The sequence below is a fragment of the Trichechus manatus genome, unplaced genomic scaffold, assembly GCF_000243295.1.
Source record: "Trichechus manatus latirostris isolate Lorelei unplaced genomic scaffold, TriManLat1.0 scaffold00059, whole genome shotgun sequence".
NCBI classification, from domain to species: domain Eukaryota; kingdom Metazoa; phylum Chordata; class Mammalia; order Sirenia; family Trichechidae; genus Trichechus; species Trichechus manatus.
Genome location: NW_004443995.1, coordinates 12,928,247 through 12,945,558, shown reverse-complemented (window position 1 = coordinate 12,945,558; position 17,312 = coordinate 12,928,247). Strand labels below are relative to the sequence as shown.

Genomic DNA, 17,312 nt, shown 5'->3' with positions numbered 1-17,312 from the left:
AAGGTAACACCGATTAGATCTGAGGACATGGCGAGGACAATTCAAACAGCCACTTACAGTTGTTATTAGGATTCCTGCTATAATTGCTTCTGAAACTCAATTTATTCTTAATTACTTAGAAACTGCCATGAACAACCAGTCTGTCTCTTTAGCTTAAACTAATGCTAGGAGGGATGCTGTAAATCATTTAACTACCAAAAATAATAATAATATATATACACACACACATATACATGCACACACATATATGAGATGTTACTTCATTATTTACTTCAACAATTATGATCTTATGTCAAATTCTTTAAGACATTTCTACTTTTACAAATTATTCCATATCAATTTGTATGCTTCAGAATCAACAATACAGATTTAGAAAGATTAATAACTGATGCAAAAGTCTGTATTCATTTGATCCCAGTATCTATTGCTGAATATGTTCTGAAACTAGCAAATTTGTATGCCATATTGTCAGTTTTTACTCACGAGATTTATTTTAACTCATTGATGGAATAAAATGATATAAATTAAAGAATTCCAGTTACACTTAATAGGACAGAAAAACAAAGTCACTGGAATGTCTTAGAACATAATTAAAAATTATTTAAATATATGGAATATATGCACAAAGCTTATGATCTATAATTGGATACCAAAATGCTGAAATATATCCATAATTTACAGTTATATGCCGAGTATTTCGCACAAGTTTTATAATGGATTTTTGTTTTCTTAAAATGACAATATCAATGTCACTTGATATTCAAGTAATTTAAACTACTTTTTATGATAGTAGAAATAATAAATAGAAAGGGAAAACAGAAACAGTTATACTCTAATGAAGCAAAAAAAGGGACGATTATGGTTTTTTTAAAAAAGAGGCAGTCTGTTCCTTTCATGAACCATATTCTCTCTTAAAGCTTCAGAAGGAGCTGGTTATGGCTTGCAGTGCTGGACAAATCGAGCATATAAGCACGCATCTGGGATGTGATACCTACTGAGAATCCAAGTTAAGAGTTGTTCCAAGCCCAAGCCATATCCTCCATGATGACATGTACCGTATTTTCTCTGATCCGTATACCAGTAGCAGGGAGTGGGGTCTATTCCTTTTCTTTTTGTAGCCTGCCAGCATCTCTTCACTATCCCAGATACGCATGGAGCCTCCCACAATTTTACCAACATTAGGCATCAACACTTAACAGACTCAGTAAGGCGGGAATCCTCAGGACATCACTGCATATAGAAGGATTTGATCTCTACAGGAAATCGATGCAGCAAGATTGGCTCATTAATGGTGTCTGTCATCAGTCTCTCAGGAGCTTCTGGGACATCTTCTCCAAATTCAGAGAAAGTTCCATCTTCTTCCTTTATTTTGTGTTCTTTTAGCCACACGACGGCATCTAAATAGTTCATCCGTTCAAAAGGCTGTTTCCGGCACTGGAAGTTCGGGTTGAGGCCATACGCTATGCTTGCTGCAGAGGATTTTAAGACTCTGTCCATCGCGTCACAAACCAAGTCCTCCAATTGGGTCAGGAGCTCCTCAAAGTCCGGGAAAGGGCACTCTGCTTCAACGTGAGTGTACTCTGCCAGGTGTCTTTGCGTTCTGGATTGCTCTGCCCTGTATGACCGCGCAATGCAAAACACATCTCCGAGCGCTGAACTGCAGGTCTCCAGGTACAACTGAGAGGACTGTGTCAGAAACACCCCTTCCCCAAAATAGTCAAGATTGAAGAGTGCGGCAGCACCTTCTACTTGTGTTTGCGCTAATGTTGAATGAGTAAGCTCATAGTACCCCTGTCAAAGAAGTGATCTCTGAAGCACCTGGTGACCAGTGACCGAGCTTTCAGGATTTTGGACACGTTGTCTCCTTGGATCATCATGTGTCTGTTGTTGAGCTAGACGTCAACATCAGACTATTTGTTGATCAGATTGTCAGCTCCTCCAGCAGGGGCTGACCCAGTTAGTTCCCAGAAGTCACAGCTCAGCTCAGGGCCCGTGGAGCCTGCTTGCCCTTTGGGGTAAGATTTAGCATTCTATACACTGCCACACTACTCTCGGTGGACAAGACCACTCTATTGTAACACTGACACAGCTTATGCGATGAGACATACTGGAGATAACCTGTACCATGGCGCAACACCAGAAACATTAAATTCTTTCCTTGTCTACGCAGTCTGTGGACCCCATCAAACACCCTTACTCTTTGGCCTCTATGTGTTTCTAATGCATGAATCTTCACACATTTTGGCTTTGGAAGACTTGGATCATTTTTATTGGTAATCTTCTTTGCTTCTTCCAGGTTTTTTTCTCTTCCCAAATTTTCTTTTGCCACTTTCTTTTCCTGGGATTCACTCTTTACTTGTTCCTTGTGCCACATTTTTCTACTGTCCTTCATCTGTGATTTAGGAATAACATCCCACCTCTTGTTTTCTTTTTATGAATCTATGTAAATGGTAGGAAACATTTCTTTTCCTACTGTCATCAAAGCCTTTAGACCTGTTTTAAAAGGTTTCTCCTTGGTTCCATCACCTGTAGCATCATTTCACTCTTGAGCTGAGACATATAGCTCTTTTAGTACTATCCTGGAAACCCTGGTGGCGTAGTGGTTAAGAATTTGGCTACTAACCAAAAGGTCGGCAGTTCAAATCCACCAGGTACTCCTTGGAAACCCTATGGGGCAGTTCTACTCTGTCCTATAGGGTTGCTATGAGTCGCAATCAACTTGACGGCAATGGGTTTGGTTTTTGGGTTTGGAATACAACCCCTGTGGTTGCCCTGGTCACCTCCAAGGACATTGCCTCCAAAACCGCTGAAGCCTTGTCACCCCAATGTGCACTCCAGGCTTCCTTGACTCGGTCGTTGCATCATACAACATGGTTGCATAGGTTGCCCCTCTATGCTTAACCTTTTTGGGATTCGTTAAATGCATTTATAATTACAGATAGCTACAAGTTCTTCGGAGGAAAGAATGTGATGAGAGAACAAGGGGATCTCAACAACAAAGATCAATAATTTGCACCTTTTCCCCCACTGCAGTTATCACTGAAGCATTCCTCTAACTGGGTGGCTGATAAGAAAAGAAATGAATTGTCTCACAGTTCTAGAGGCGGGGAGTCTGAGGTCAGGGTGTTGGCCATGTTGATGCCTTCTGAGATTTTGAGGGAGCATCTGTTCCATGCCTCTCTCCTAGCTTCTGGTAGCTCCAGGCATTCCTTGGCTTGCAGCTGCAGCATCATATGGTATCTTTCCTCTGTTCTCTGTTTCTGTGTATCTTCACCAGTCATATAGGATTAGGACTCACTCTACTCCTGTATGACCTCATGTTAACTTAACTGGTAACATTTTCAAAGACTCTATTTCCAAAGAGGGTCACATTCACAGGTACAGGGGTTAGGACTTCAACTTATCTTTTTCGGGGGACACAGTTCAACCCATAACACACCCCTTGATCTTGACATTACTCAAAGCTGTCCCAGCTCTGAGATTTCAGTTTCAGGCATCCCCTTCTCAGATGACTCCCTAGCTTTCCAGCCATCCCCTCTGGTACCCCAAGTCCAGCAATTCTTGGACCACATTGGGGCCTTCAATCCATTGATCTTACCACCTTTCCACCATCCGACACCACCTCATTCCCTAATCTCCCTGCTTATCACAGTTTCCCATGGTCACTCCCTTGCCTACACCTCTTCTCTCTATCTTTTCTTCCATCACACTTACATGCAAAACCCCAGCCCTAGTTAAACCCAGCTCTGCCTCATCCAGCTAATGGAGACGAGAAAGATCCACAGTCATGCTGACTGACCTCACTTTAAATTCATGACCACTAACCTCAAATGGGCACTTAATAGCTCTGCCTGGCAATCGTACCACATTTCTGTAGTTCATTTACTCTCACACTTTCCCAGACAATGACTGTTTCATACCAGCTCCTCTCTTCCTACCTCCAATATCTTGCCCACTCTCCATTCTCAGGAAGCATGGTCTTCAGCTGTTTCACCGAGATGAGAGAAGCAATGAGAAGAGAACTTCCTGTGTTCTGGCCCCCCAGCCGTGAGCACGTGTGTGCCTATGCCCACACACCCTGCCTTCCCCCCATCACTGACTTCCCTCTGCTCCAGCCAGCACTGTCTCCCTGACTCTTCCTTGAACAGGTGAAGTAGACTCAGCTTCAGTGTCTTTGCATTTGCTCTTCCCTCTGCTTGGAAACTCTCCCCTCAGATGCTGTGGTATGTTCCCTCTCTTCCTTCAGGACTCCTATCAGTGAGGTTTTCTCTGCCCCTAAAAAATATCAGAAGGTATTGGTGGTTGAGTGGTAGAATTCTCATCTTCCATGCGGGAAACCTGGGTTCAATTCCTGGCCAATGCACCTCATGTGCAACCACCACCTGTCTGTCAGTGGAGTCTTGCATGTTGCTATGATGCAGAACAGGTTTCAGCAGCACTTCCAGACTAAAACAGACTAGGAAGAAAGTCTTGGTGATCTACTTCCAAAAATCAGCCAACGAAAACCCTATGGATCACAACAGTCCAATCTCCAACTGATCATGGGGATGGTGCAGGATTGGGCAGTGTTTCATTCCCTCGTGTATGAGGCGGGTGATGATCTGCCAGGGTGACTCAAGGGGGCTGACTCCATACCAGCTAACACCATAGAAATAGTGATTTCCCTATTTTCTATCCTCTTTACCATACTTTTTCCTTTTCCAACACACGTAACACCACCTAACATATTTGTGAATTTATTTGTTGTCTGTCTTCCCTGGATGAAGGCAGGGACTTTTTTATTTAGTTTTTTTTTTTTATTTTTACTTTTTATTGTGCTTTAGGTGAAACTTTACAGAAGAAGACAGAGACTTTTATCTGTTTTGTCCACCTCCATATCCCCTGTAACTAGAACAATGCTTGGTTCATTCAGTCACTCATTCATTCATTCAAAAAGTGTTTAAAGGGCCCTGTTAGGTAGGTGAAGGAGACTACTATAGGCACTGAGACTATAGCAATGAACATCCCTACTGCTGTTGAACTGATTCCCTCTGATGGTGATCCACATGTTACAGAGTAGAACTGTTACATAGGGTTTTTTGGCTGTAATCTTTACGAAAGCAGATCACCAGGCCTTTCTTCTGCAGCACTGCTGGGTAGGTTCGAACCACCAACCTTTCGGTTAGCAGCCCAGTGCTTAACCATTGAGCCACCAGGGCTCCTTTAGTAAATAGGTAGTGGTAAGTGCCTCCAAGCATTCAAATGAAATGGAACACTAGAAGATAGGCGTTAGTGAGCTGAAATGGAGTGGTACTGGCCATTTGGAATCAATCATATGGTGTACTATGCCAGAAATGACAAATTGAAGAGGAATGGCACTGCACTGATTGTCAAAAAGAACATTTCAAGTTCTATCCTGAAGTATAAAGCTGTTAGTGATAGGATAATATCCGTATGCCTACAAGGAAGATCAGTTAATACGACTATTATTCAAATTTAGGCACTAGCCACTAGCACCACAGATGAAGAAATTGAAGATTTTTACCAACTTCTGCAGCCTGAAATTGAACAAGCATGCGCTCAAGCTGCATTGATAATTAATGGTGATTGGAATGCAAAAGCTGGCAACCAAAGAAGAAGAAACAGTAGTTTGAAAACATGACCTTGGCGACAGACACAATGACAGAGATCACATGATAGTATTTTGCAAGACCAATGACCTATTTATTGGAAATACCTTTTCTCAACAACGTGAACAGCAACTACACGTTGGTCTTGCCAGATGGAATACACAGGAATCAAACGGACTACATCTGTGGAAAGAGATGATGGAAAAGCTCAATATCATCAGTCAGAACAAGGCTAGGGGCTGACTGCAGAACACACCATCAATTGCTCTTATGCAAGTTCAAGTTGAAGCTGAAGAAAATTAGAGCAAGTCCATGAGAGCCAAAGTACTACCTTGAGTATATCCCACCTGGATTTAGAGACCATCTGTCATGGATTGAATTGCGTGCTCCCAAAAATGTGGGTAGCAACTTGGCTAGACCATGATCCCCAGTATTGTATGATTGTGTTATCTGATGTGATTTCCTTATGTGTTGTAAACTCTACCACTATGATGAGATTATATGTGATCTCCTCATGTGTTATAAATTATATCACTGTGATGAGGTTATACCGATGAGGTTGACAAGATTAGTGTCTTAATGCAATCTCTTTTAAGATATAAAAGAGAGAAGTGAGCAGAGACACCTGGAACCTCATACCATCAAGAAAGCAGTGCCGGGAGCAGAGTGTGTCCTTTCGACCTGAGGTTCCTGCGCAGAGAAGCTCACAGACCAAAGGAAGATTGATGACACAGACCTTCTTCCAGAGCCAACGGAGAAAGCGTTTCCCTGGAGCTGATGCCCTGAATTTGGACTTGTAGCCTACTGGACTGTGAGAGAATAAATTTCTCTTTGTAAAGCCATCCACTTGTGGTATTTCTGTTGGAGCAGCACTAGATGACTGAGACACCATCTCAAGAATAGATTTGACACATTGAATACTAATGACCAAAGACCAGACGAGTCATGGGATGACATCAAGGACATCATACATGAAGAAAGCAAGAGTTCGTTAAAAAGACAAGAAAGAAAGACAAGACCAAAGTGGATGTCAGAAGAGACTCTGAAACTTGCTCTTGAACGTCAAGTAGCTAAAGCAAACGGAAGAAATGATAAAGTAAAAGAGCTGAACAGAAGATTTCAAAGGGTGGCTCAAGAAGACAAACTAAAGTATTATAATGACATGTGCAAAGACCTGGAGATAGAAAAACAAAAGCGAAGAACACTCTTAGAATTTCCCAAGCTGAAAGAACTGAAAAAAAAGTTCAAACATCGAATTGCAATACTGAATTGCAAAATACTGAATGACGCAGGAAGCATCAAAAGAAGATGGAATACACAGAGTCACTGTACCAAAAAGAATTGGTCGATATTCAACCATTTCAGGAGATAGCATATGATCAAGAATGGACGATACTGAAGGAAGAAGTCCAAGTTGCACTGAAGGCATTGGCAAAAAACAAGTCTCCAGGAATTGATGGAATACAAATTGAGATGTTTCAGTTAAGGGATGCAACACTGGAAGTGCTCACTCATGGACGCCAAGAAATTTGGAAGACAGCTACCAGGCCAACCCACTGGAAGAGATCCGTATTTGTGCCACTCCAAAGAAAGGTAATCTAATAGAATGCAGAAATTATCAAACAATATCAAAATATCACACGAAAGTAAAATTTTGTTGAAGATCATTCAAAACCAGTTGCAGCAGTACATTGACAGGGAACTGCCAGAAATTGAAGCCAGATTCAGCAGAGAACGTGGAACAAGGGATGTCATTGCTGATGTCAGATGGATCTTGGCTGAAAGCAGAGAATACCAGAAAGATGTTTACCTGTGTTTTATTGAATACGCAAAGGCATTCGACCTTGTAGATCATGACAAATTATAGATAACATTGTGAAGAGTGGGAATTCCAGAGCACTTAATTGTGCTCATGTGGAACCTGTACACAGACCAAGAAGCAGTCGTTTGAATAGAACAAGGGGATACTGCGTGGTTTAAAGTCAGGAAAGGTGTGTGTCAAGGTTGTATCCTTTCACCATACTTATTCAATCTGTATGCTGAGCAAATAACCCGAGAAGCTGGACTATATAAAGAAGATTGTGGCATCAGGATTTGAGGGAGGATTCATTAACAACCAGCAATATGCGGATGACACAACCTTGCTTGCTGAAAGTAAAGAGGACTTGAAGCACTTACTGATGAAGATCAAAGACCACAGTCTTCAGTATGGATTACACCTCAACATAAAGAAAACAAAAATCCTCACAACTGGAACAATTAAGCAACATCATGATAAACAGAGAAAAGATTGAAGTTGTCAAGGATTTCATTTTACTTGGATCCACAGTCAACACTCTCGTGGAAGCAGCATTCAAGAAATCAAACGACGTACTGCATTAGGCTAATTTGCTATGAAAGACCGCTTTAAAGTGTTAAAAAGCAAAGATGTCACTTTGAGGACTAAGGTGCGCCTGACCCAAGCCATGGTATTTTCAACCTCCTCACATGCATATGAAAGCTGGACGACAAATAAGGAAGAGTGAAGAAGAATTGATGCTTTCGAATTATGGTGTTGGTGAAGAATATTGAATATACCATGGACTGCCAGAAGAATGAACAAATCCATCTAGGAAGGAGTATAGCCAGAATGTTCCTTAGAAGGGGGAATGGCAAGACTTCATCTCAGATTCTTTGGACATGTTATCAGGAGGGACCAGTCCGTGGAGAAGGATATCATGTTTGGTAAAGTAAAGGGTCAGTAAAAAAGAGGAAGACCCTCGACGAGATGGATTGATACAGTGGCTGCAACAATGGGCTCAAACATAGCAACAATTGGGAGGATGGTACAGAACAGGGCAGTGTTTCATTTTGTTGTACATACGGTTGGATGGGTTAGAACAAATTCCATGACACCTAACAACAAAAACAACAAGTGAAACATCTATAGTCAAGCAGGGAAAGAGGATGTAAAATGTGTGTGTGAGGGATTAGGAGGGATGTGTGAAATTTTAGCTGGAGTGGCCAGGGCAAGCGTCACTGAAATGGGAACAGTTGAGAAAAAACTTGAGGTTAGGGAGTGAGCCAAGCGAATGACTCTGGTAGGGACTTTCTAGGGAGGGAACAGCTAGTGCAGAGGTACTGAGGTGGGCGTGTGCCAAGGTTGTTCCAGGGCTAGTGAGGAGGCCAGACTTGCTTGAGGAACTCATCACAAGTAGGACACAGGTCAGAGAGGTAAAGGGGGATGGGGAGGGTCTCCTACACATTGTGAGAACTTTTACTCTGAATGAAAGAGGAGCCTAGAGAGACAGAGAAAGATTTTTTGTTTGTTTTTTGATACAATGATGTTTAACAGACAGTCCATATTCAATTTTTCACAATTGTTCTAATAATGTCCTTTCAAAAAATGTACCTAAATGTTTATTACCATTTAAAGAAATAATTTGCACAATGTGCAAAATCAAATTTCCTAGTATTTGTAGTATTAATAGTTAGTATCTGGAATTACTAGGACTGCACTAAGAAAGGCCATCTACAGGTTAAAAAAAAACATTAACAGCTTTATAATGTCATTTTATAGCCCCTCCCATCCAATATCCAAGCAAGCACCATATGCTGCATTTAGTTGTTATGTCTTTTTTTTAAACAGTTTTATTGAGATATAATTCACCCTTTTAAAGCATACAATTCAATGGCTTCTAATATAGTAACAAAGTTTTGCAACCATCCCCAGAAACTAATTTGAAAACATTTTCATTACCCCTGAAAGAAACTCTGTACCCTTTAGCTAGCATCCCCCTAAACTCACCTTTCTCCCCAGCCCTCCAACACAACAACCAACCCATTGCTGTCAAGTCGATTCCAACTCATAGCGACCCTATAGGACAAAGTAGAACTGCTCCACTGGGTTTCCAAGGAGCGCCTGGTGGATTTGAACTGCTGCTCTTTTGGTTAGCAGCCGTAGCTCTTAACCACTACAACCCCCCGGGTTTCCCTCTCTAGCCTTAGGCAACCATTAATCTACTTTCTGTCTCTATGAATTTGCCTACTTGGAACATTTCATATAAATGAAATCTGGAATCACACAATACGTGTCTTTTGTGACAGGCTGCTTTTACTTAGCAAATGTTTTCAACTCTTATCCATGTTGTAGCATATGTCAGTGCTTCATTCCTTTTATGGCTGAATAATATTCCATTGCATGGATATGGAGCCCTGGTGGCACAGTGGCTGCTAACCAAGAGGTCATCAGTTCAAATCCACCATCGGATCCTTGGAAACCCTTCAGGGCAGGTCTACTCTGTCCTGTAGGGTTGCTATGAGTCAACCAACTCCACAGCAACGGGTTTGATTTTTTTTTTTTTGTATGGCTATACCACATTTTGTTTATAAGGAAGGATTTTGAGCATAAGAATGACCTGATTGGATGGGCATTTAACTAGGCTTACTCTGCCTGTAAGGAGCCCTGGTGGCGCAGTGGTTAAAGTGCTCGACTGCTAACTGAAAGTGCACATTGATTTGAACCCACCAGCCACTCTTTGGAAGAAAGATGTGATGGTCTTCTTCCATAAAGATTTACAGCCTTGGAAACCCTGTGGGGCAGTTCTACTCTGTCTTACAGGGTAGCAATGAGTTGGAATAGACTCCAAGGCAGTGAGTTTGGTTAGTTTTTGACTCTGGCTGTTGTTCCAAGGAGCAGAGGGTGATCAATTGTGTCACATGCTGCTGGTAGGGAAAAGAAGAGGCCCAAGAATGGACCAGTAAGTGCTCAAATAGTTTAATGAAGGAAGGAATTTAATTAGCAGAAGTATTCTGCTATTTAATTTATAAAGGGTATTTTATGAGTTTTATGGGATTTGTTGCATTTCCCTTGAATAATTAAAAATGAAATGAAAAAATAATAATTGATTAATTATTAAGAAGAATTTAAAATGGAATGCCAGATTTTGTAAAGGTATATGAACAATTGGAGAGTATCACTAATTTATGTAAGTCTTTGGTATTTTCTTTAATGTAAAAAATGGTGTAACAATTCTTTTGGTTCGTGTGAATACAGAATAATTATTCTCTACACATAACTCAACGTTATGGTAGTTATTCAAGATTTTATGCCGGCTTCTACAGAGTTGACCAAGAGAAAAACTGACTCTTAAGACAAGATATTTTCAATGTCTATGCAGATCAAGTAGATGAGAGCTAGTTTTTTTGTTTTTTGTTTTTTTTTTTGGAGGGGGGGAGTTGATGTTATCTAAGATAGTAGAAATTGGACCAAACAGAATTCTAAACTCCTTTGAGGCAGCTGTCATTATTTGGAGCAAGAAGGTAAGTTATTCAAATCATTGGATCCCAAATTGGCGCAAAACACATCTTTTGATTTAAGGTTTATCATGAGCCCAGGGCGGGAGAAAGACGTGGCAGTCCGCTTCCCTGAAGATTACAGCCTTGGAAACCCTATGGGGCAGTTCTGCTAGGTCCTACTGAGTCGCTACCAGTCGGAATCAACTCAATGGTAAGGAGTTTGGTTTGGTTTTGGTTTGTGAGCACATGCAATAGTTACTTGGCTATCCAATTCTAGGTACATGCAACTTCTGGGGCCTGCAAATCACTGGGGAGTGAGAGGCAATGAAAACTTGACGTAAGAAGAGGTCTCGAGAGACAATTGTCAAAAATACACTCCACGTTTATAGTACGGTTCGGTGGGCGCGATGGACGTGTTAATGAGTATTTCAGAAAATAAACACGCAGAACACAACTTCAGTAGGAGATAATGCACTAAGACAGCGCCAGCGGGACTAAAACAGGCAGGTTTAGGAAAGCCAGAACGCAGCGCTGTTTTTTCTTCTTGGAATTAATGGGGCGTGGGGCGTGGGGCTGGGGGCGGTCGCTCGGGCCGCTCTTCTGCGGTGTCCGCGGGCCCGGGCGCCGCAGCGCTTGCGCGGGCCCAGCCGGGAATTTGGAGAGGATCCCTGGTCCCGCGGCGGCGGCGGCGGCGGCGGCGGCGCGCGGGTGCGCGTGTGAGTGAGTGAGCGAACGAGCGAGCGAGCGGGCGGGCGAGTGCGCCGGGTATTGGCAGCCGTGGAGTGGAGGCTGGGCGGCTCCGACTCCCTGACGCCAGCGCGACCAGATCAATCCAGGCTCCGGGAGCGAGCGGGCGGGAGGAGGAAGGAGAAGCCGAGCGGCTTATCCCGGACCGAGGAGCGGGGAGGGACCCTGCGAGCGGAGCGCGGCGCAGCGCCCGGCCGGCCGGACCGGGGCCGCGGGACCCCGCTCGCCCGGCCTCTCGTGCGCCCGCGTGGATGGGCGCGCCGCCAACCCGGTAAAACGAAACAGAACCGAACCTAACTTTCCCTGCTGCCGTCTCCCCACCATCCCCTCCGCGCCCGAGGCTTCCCAGCGCCGCCGCTTCAGCCGGGACCGGCGGCACGGGCCCGCGGGCCGACTGGCGTGGTGCAGGGTGGGCGGCGCGGCTGCAGACGGGAGGGGGCTCTGTTCCGCGTGGGGTGGACCGGGAAGCGGTCCCCTCCCCCATGATGGCGCCTCCCCGCCGCTCTCTGGAGCGAACCTGCCACCTCCGCCTCCTCCCTTCGCGCCCAGCCGGCCGGGCAGGGCTCGGCCGGGGTTCCCCTCGCGTCTTTGTTGGGTCTGCCGCGGAGAAGCTGCCTTCCTTGGCCTCCGAGCCTCGCCCCCGGCCCTGCCCGCGGCGGGACGTCTCTGGCCGCCCTCCCTCTCCGCCTGCTGCCCGTTTCTCTTTCCCTTTCTGTAGCCGGGCCGCGTCCCGTTTGCGAGGCCCGCAGACCCATTGTGTCCCGCGCTGGCCGGGCGACCCTTGCGGGAGTTGGAGGACCGGCGCCGGCGCTGACCTTTACGGGCTCGGGGAGTGGGTCTCGCAGGAGGAGGACACCGGTGCCCTGGCCCAGCCGCATCCCAGACGGGTTGCCTTCTCTGTCCCAACGAGCGCCTCTTTGGGGTCGAGGTCAAGGAAAAGTTCGTACCGAAATTCCCTCTAATTTATTCGAAGGTTTGGCGGCGCGTCATTTTTGTTTTCTCTTCCGCTTACACCCCTTGCGTCTTCAAGTGTCGTCTCATTCCTTTCCCTTTACTGGATTCGATTGCCTCACTGCATGTGTATTTGTGAGTTCGCTGTGGAACAACTGTTCATTTTGCCTGCTCCCTGTCTTTGTTAGGTGTTCTCGGGGTTGTTTCTGTCGGAAGGTGGGGGTGGTGGGTGTGAGAGAGACAGACGTGGGCTTGTTTTTCTAGTTGCTTAATATAATAAAGGCTTACAGGGAGATCGTTTCCTTGATGTGCTTTAGGAAGGGAGGAGGAACAAATGCCTGTCGAATCTTACAACTCAGTAGCTGCGGCTCTTGTTTAGTTGGAGGTACATGGAATTTTTAAATACACTGCACAAGATATCCAGTAAGGCGCTTTCCCTCTGAAAATTGAGGCCCGTCTCAGAACCATCTCCTGAGGAAAGCAGCGTTTTCGTGAGTGCTATGACAACTAGCCTTTTTCTTTTCACTCGTGGTTTGTTTTTTTTTTTAAATTTCCATTGTATCTGAAGTTTCAGAGTATGTGGAATTATAAAGAAGCTGCATGATTTCTGTGTGTGTCTTCTGTTGCCGAAACTCTTGGTACCTGAATCACAGAATGTCTTTATTTAAGAACATCTCTTCGCTCAGATTGTCTTTTCGTGGATAACGTGCCCACAATTCAGTAACACAGTGAGAAAACTGTTCTCTGCTTATGTTGATTTTTTGCCTTGTTTCTAATTACCACTTTAAATTTTATCGGAAGTAGGTGAGCTGCGTTGAAACCACTGCTTTAAAAGAACTGAGGCAGAACCAGTGTTCACTGTCCCAGAATTTTCAGTTGGTATACATATTTTTGCACCAGTGTTGTGTGATTCTGATGTAGATGCAAGGCCTGAGTATACTGTTCTGACTAAAGTGTTTGTCCTCCCTCTCTCCTTCCCATTTGCAGTTATTTGATATTTCTGTGCAGGTGGTGTACCATTTGTGTAATTTTGCAGTTCTTAAGAAACTGTAACCACGGTTGTGAGAGATGATTTTCTGGAGATGGGCGATGCTGGAGCCTCTAGAGGATCCAGGGAGGATCTGGTTTCTTCTAAGGGTAGGGATTTGTCCTTGATTTAGTTTTGACCCTTCAAACCATAGGTATGTAACCAAATACATTTTTCCTTTTGCAGTATCTTTTGGTTTTATACCCTTGAAAAGCTGATGACTTTTGCACTTTAAGAGAAATGACAATTTTTAAGCAATTAAAAATGTGAGCCTCTTGAACCTTTTGGAATTGAAGTAAAAAAAAAAATTTTTTTTTTCTACTAAGTCAGATGAAGTGTTAAGAGGAAGTAAGGCTCATTTTCCTAAATATATTCATTAGTTGCAAACTAAATTTCAGTTTGTAATTGTGATTTCTAGTAATTCTGGGTTAAAGACAAAATTAATAACTTGGTAGACTGGGAAAAGGATAAACTTGTTGCTAATTAGACAAGCATATTTGAGCTACAGTAGCCGACATAATCAAGGCCAAGCTGTGTGTGTATAAAAGATCTCATTTGTGTAGTCTTACAAGGCCTAATGGAGGCATCATTGAGGCTTTATAAATAATGTAAGTTGTGTATAATGTAGAGTCTCAGGAGACAGCAGAGAAAGCATCATTACCAGCCTTTTCAACCTGCTTGAGATCTTAAATTGATTTACAGCACTGAACTGGTGCAAAATGATACATCAGGATGACATGGGGTCAGCCTGTAAAAGTCTATGATGTCAGCCTATTAGTTCAGTCATCATAATTAAACCATATTACGGGGGCAGCTAAGCAGGAGTCTGGCGTTATCCTTCAGATGTGGGTGGTACATGAATTTTGTTTATAGTGCAGAGGCCTAAATGGCCAAGAACACTAGTGTGTCTGAAAGAGGAGAGGCTTATGGAACTCTGAATTTCTGAAAAAATTGAAAGCAAATGCAGAGATGTTCAGTCGCATTGTATAAGTAGCTTTCTGTTTGGTAGTAGAGAAATAGGTGGCTTTGAGCGTGCTGATAAGGTAGGATCTCAGCAGGTCTGATCTGTGTACTGAATCATGCTTCATGTGAGCTTGAATTTAACTTGGTCTCAGGGACATTCTAAAATACCAGAGGACCGCATACCTCTTATCTCTGATCCTTTTATTAGCACCGAGTTCTCACTGTATTGATGTATAAGCTGAGATGTTATTTCTTTAGTCATAATTACTAGGTCTCCACTGAAACCAAAGATATTTGAATCAAACACATGAACAATTCAGGAAGAGAAAACTCGTGTTTTTGCTTAAATTTTTGGTAATCCGTATTCAGTTTGTGGATCACCCAGGTCTGTGCTGCTCAACGAGGTAGCCACTAGCTACATTATGGTGTTGGCAAAGAATATTGACTATACCGTGGACTGCCAAAAGAACTAACAAATCTGTCTTGGAAGAAGTACAGCCAGAATGCTCCTTAGAAGTGAGGATGGCGAGACTACGTCTCACAGACTTTGGACATGTTATCAGGAGGGATCAGTATCTGGAGAAGGACATCATGCTTGGTAAAGTAGAGGGTCAGCGAAAAAGAGGAAGACCCTCAACGGGATGGATTGACACAGTGGCTGCAACAGTGGGCTCAAGCATAACAACGATTGTGAGGATGGCACAGGATGGGGCAGTGTTTCATTCTATTGTATACAGGGTCGCTGTGAGTCAGAACTGACTCGACTGGCACCTAACAACAACTACATGTGGCTGTTTAAATTTAAATTATTTAGTGCTAGATAAAAATTTATTTTCTCAGTAGCACTAGCCACATTTAAAGTGCTCAGTAGCCATATGTGGCTAGTGACTGCCCTATCAAATAGCATATATATTAAAATATACCCATTATCGCAGAAGGTTCTATTGGACAGTGCTGTTCTAGGACCTCTGCCTCTCTTCTCCCTCCCTTTCTGCTCATCTTTCAGCTGCTTCTCTGCTTGCTGCCTCTGCTAATGAATTTGTGGGATCAAAGAGAGAAAGACAAATCAACAAATTTTGTTACTAGTTTGTTGGTTGCTCTTGTGAAAATAAAATGCAGTTTGGAAGTGACAGTTGAAGGTTCTGGATAAAATGAGGTTGACTTTTCTTTGGATCTTATTTATCACTGGTCTCATGGATCCTAATTTGATTGGAGCTTTGGGTAGGAGAAATAATTGTAGCTTTTTTTTTTTTTTGGTGTTTACTATGGGCTAGGCATTGTTTTTAATATGCATAATATCTCATTTAAGCCTCAAAATTTCCCTAAGTACTATTGTTAGCACGTTTTACAGGTGAAGAAGCTTTGGCTGGAGTAATTCAGTGTCTTGTCTCAGGCTACATAGCTAGTGAGTAAAAATGATTTAGAATCTCAGCTGGGATAGGAGCAAGGCATTCTGACTCTAGAGCCTCACTCTTAACTGTATATTTTTTGTGTTTGAGTCTAGAATACCCAAATAGTTGTTGTTTGGCTATGCTTTACTATGTCATTATAGACATGACTTTGCTTTTATTTTTTATACTTTCAGACAGATTTGTCCTCTGTTGTGCTTTTCTGGGCTGCCTTCTGGAATGATGCTAACACTTACCTAAGCAGAACATAATGGGAAGAATAGATCTGACATAAAAGTAGTGCATTTGAAAGCCAAATTAGTCATATCACCGTCTTTCCTGGATCATTCTTGCCACTTTCCCCTGGCGTTTTCTTGTATCATCACAAGCTGATTGTACTGATGAAGAACGTACTAGTAGTTCGGTTTATCACATCAAAATTAGTCTTGCCTGAGCTGTTTAAAACTGCATCTTGAGATAAGAGTAGGTCATTGTAAATCCCCTGGGGATTTAAAAAAAATTTTTTTTTTAACATTTAATGTTTATACTTTTGTGTAATGTCTTATAATTCAGCAGTTTTTAACATTTTTTATTTTTTGGATCAGGGCTGTTTAAGCATGTGATGTAACTATGGACCCTGTATCTTGCCCTCACTCCTGTCCTCCTACCCCAAAATGCTTATGTGCCCTGGTGAGCTTTTGTGTGCACATACACGCAAATTGCATGGTATGTCAGGTGAATTATATTCATGGACGGCCTTGTCAAGTGCTTTCATAAACATTAAGATTTGTAATTTCCTTTACAGCGAATATAGACATTTAGTATGTTTTAGCGATCTTCTAATCCAGTTGGTTCATATTAAGATGAGAAATTTGAGGCCCAGAGAGGATAATCAGCTTGCCCAAAGTTATCCATCTAGTGATTGAAAGAAGGAAGGCTAGAACCTCCGTCACTCTTCTTGTGGTTAAGTATGAAATTCATTTGTTTGTTTTTTTCTACTACCTTCACTATGTTCCTGAGGCTTTGGTCTGAGCATAGCCAGTGTAATTTGGGGAAAGAAGGAAAGAAGACATTTTTGGCTTGATAGTGACTTTTTCTACCCAACATTGTTTGAGCTGAGTAGGACTCAGGTCTGACAACTGCAGAGATGTTTGTTTTTTACGGATTAGTGTTGATTTTTTTTTTCTTTCTGGCCATAGAAAAGAAAAACCTTACGTCTAACTTAATAAATGGGATATTACTAGAAAATAGGGGTCCAAGATTGTACAGAATTCAAATTAAGTCGTAATGCAGACATACCCTTTAGGCAGGCAATTCTGATCTACAGAGCAAAACACAAATCTCTCTTGA

At 42.8% G+C, this 17,312-nt stretch overlaps 1 pseudogene; it reads right to left on the bottom strand.

Moving 5' to 3' along the window:
* Window positions 1–933: 933 nt before the first annotated feature.
* On the bottom strand, window positions 934–2,792 carry LOC101360587 (asparagine--tRNA ligase, cytoplasmic-like; annotated as a pseudogene).
* Window positions 2,793–17,312: the final 14,520 nt, after the last annotated feature.